At 42.1% G+C, this 3,125-nt stretch overlaps 1 non-coding gene across 1 annotated transcript; it reads right to left on the bottom strand.

The window, feature by feature from the left end:
* Window positions 1-2,052: 2,052 nt before the first annotated feature.
* On the bottom strand, window positions 2,053-2,159 carry LOC120279710. Its single transcript, XR_005542015.1, has one exon. It is a non-coding gene; the product is annotated as a small nucleolar RNA R71 (small nucleolar RNA).
* Window positions 2,160-3,125: the final 966 nt, after the last annotated feature.

Genomic DNA, 3,125 nt, shown 5'->3' with positions numbered 1-3,125 from the left:
AATTGAACCATGGCATACGACCTCATTGCTACCCTTGATTGAGCCCGGGATGATTACTATAGCCAGAGAAGAGGATAATATGTTTGAAGACATACTGGCTTAATGAGGTACTCATTAAGCCAGTATGGATACTATTACGTGGCTTGAAGTGCATTTTTTCCTACCCCAAACGGCCTCAATGAGGAGCTCATTAAGCCAGTATAGAGGCCAATTTGAGCCGGTATACCGCTAGTATGGAGGCCATTTCAAGGGTGTTTTGAGTCCATTTTGATGGCATACGGGCTGGTTTTGAGACGGAGTATACCGGGAGTATAAGAGGGCATTTGTGGGCCATTCTTTGGGGACTTTTGGGAGATCTTGGGCAGCCAACACTTTGGGAGGAGAGGAGAAACAAAGACATCATCTTGGGGAGAGTTAGCTTGAGACTTGGAGGTGATCAAGGGCTTGATCTTCAACTGGAGACCTTCATCATCAAGGGAGGAGAAACATTCGGCATTCCTTTTGCTAGAGGAAGCGTCATTCGGCCGGCATTGTTCTTCTTCACCATCATTCGGACTAGGGAGTGCCATTTATTCTTTTATTTGTTATGTTTCTTGAGGTTGTGATTCATGTTTGTATGATGGCACACTAAACCCCCAAGGCCACCGGATGTAGGTGAACCTTGGGGGGTTCATCATGTATTTTGGATGCTAAACTTTTTTTTGAAATGGATTTGGGTTAATTTATATCTTGGCTCATTGTTCTTCATATCTAGAACTATAAAATGGAGAGATCCTTAGTTCTTTGTTGAGTTGTATGTGTAGATGTGACCTACTCGCATGTACTAGATCATGAATGAGCTAGAAGGGGTATTCTTGTATCGATATTCCGAGAAATTTTATGTTGGTAGCCCCTCCGAATTATAAGGATGGACTTAGGTTAAGTGTTTCCTTATTGCTTGATCTTCCTTCGCTTAATGCAATCGTAGGAATGTGATTAGGGAGAGATCCTTCTCATTATTCATATGGGATTAGGGTTTAACCGCCGAGAGATTGGGGTTGAACTAATTTTGAGATCATCGGTCTAAATCACCCTTGCCATGTTGTTCTTATGCATCCATATATAATGATGACCCCTGATGGGGATCCTCATCCCTAGGCCTATTTATCATCATCATTGCTCTTGTGATTTCTTGCTTGACTTGGAATTGTTATACTTGTGATTTATTAGCAATGTTGCATGTATGAGAGTAAAACACCATGTTTAAGTTGTAAGCTTAGAAAGTAAGTAATGGAGGAGTAATAGGAGCTCCTTAGCTCCATGGAATACAACCCTTATGTCACTCACAGGGTATTACTTGGCAACCCCGTATACTTGCGGGAAAGCACACAACCAAGTTTTTGGCGCCGTTGCCGAGGAACTTAAGGAATTCTATGAAACTTATAGCTTATTGCTCTAACCATTTCTTTTCTTTTCTTTTATTTCTTCTTTTTCTTTTGTCTTACTTCTTTTTTAGCTTAACTTCCTTTATCTTTCTTGACTTTGCAAGGTACAGCGCATGACACGAGCAAATCCATCAAATCTAGTTGCACCTGACAGAGAGATTGAAAGGACCTTGCACCGAAGACTTAGAGAAGTTGGTGAAAGCACTAGTAAAAGAAACATTGAAATTAAGGACACAAAATCTGTAATCATGGCCGAAGAAAGACGTACCTTATCCGAATATGAAAGGGCGCAATTCACGGGAGAAGAATTTAGTGTGCAAGCGCCATCCATCACTACAATTAATTTTTAGATCAAGGTAAGCACCATCGGCATGGTCCAAAATTTAGTCCAATTTAATAGTCTTACAAACGAAGATGCCCATGATCATCTTTCCCGTTTCCTTGAAATATGTTCCACTTTCAAGATAAATGGGGTGACTGACGATGTGATCCGGCTACAACTATTCCACACAGTTTGAGTGATGGGGCATATCGGTGGCTCACATCCTTACCGCCGGGATCGATCAAGACATGGAAATATATGGTTGAAAATTTTTTGGGAAGGTATTTTCCTCCTGGCAAAGTGGTGAAGCTAAGGCAAGAAATTTCAGCGTTTAAGCAAGGAGAGTCAGAGACATTATTTGAGGCATATGAGAGATTCAAAGACCTTCTTTAAAGATGTCCCCATCATGGCTTTGCTTCTTGGATGCGGGTTCAGATCATTTACAATGGGTTAAATTATGCAACTCGTCAATTAATTGATGTCGCAGTAGGTGGATCTCTTAGCAACAAGTACCCCGATGAAGCCGAGCAACTCCTTGAATCAATGGCAAGCAATGAGTCTCATTGGGCCTCAAGAGGTGTACCACAAAAAGGGGCCAGAATTTATGAAGTCAATGCTAATGATGCCCTTGCCACAAAGGTTGATGTGTTATCTCGGAAGGTAGACATGCTCATGGGCAGTAGCGTGAAGTCAGAGTCACTTATGAGTTGTAGCACTTGTGGTGGAGGGCATGGAGTCGCCCAATATCATATTGCTAGCTTCTCCGTCGCCCCAATTGAGAATGTTGATTATATTGGGGGATAAAGGCCACAAGGGAAACCTTACAGCTCGACTTATAATCCGGGGTGGAAGTACCACCCGAACTTTTCATGGAATCAGGGGCAACAACAAAAAGCTGCACCACCTCCACAAGGTCCCTAAATGCAAACAACCAGTGCTAAAGAAGAGGTTCACTACTGAAGATGTGCTTGCCAAGTTTATGATCAACACTGAATCAAGGTTTAATAGCATAATTAGCAGTATGGATTCTCAGTTCAGTAAGGTGAATGCTCAGTTTGCTCAACATGCCGAATAGTACAATGAGATAGGCTCCATTTTGAGAAATCTTCAAGCTTCTGTATAATCACTTGAACATCAAGTGGGACAACTTGCTAAAGCAAATTCTGAGCGACCTTCAAGCAGTCTTCCTAGCAACACTGAGGAGAACCCAAGAGAGAACTTGAAGGCCATTGCCCTTTAATAGCAGGAGACAAGTTGAGACAAGGGTCGAAGTTGACCCAAGTGTAAAGGAAATTGGGGTAGCCGAACTGGAAGACCCCAACTTAATTGAGAAAGTCATTGAGAAAAACAATCAAGGTATAAACAAGGACAACGCCCCT

The sequence above is a fragment of the Dioscorea cayenensis genome, chromosome 16 (genome assembly GCF_009730915.1).
Source record: "Dioscorea cayenensis subsp. rotundata cultivar TDr96_F1 chromosome 16, TDr96_F1_v2_PseudoChromosome.rev07_lg8_w22 25.fasta, whole genome shotgun sequence".
Taxonomy (NCBI): Eukaryota; Viridiplantae; Streptophyta; class Magnoliopsida; order Dioscoreales; family Dioscoreaceae; genus Dioscorea; species Dioscorea cayenensis.
The sequence above is the reverse complement of the archived record's forward strand: the minus strand, read 5'-3'. Positions and strand labels throughout refer to the sequence as shown.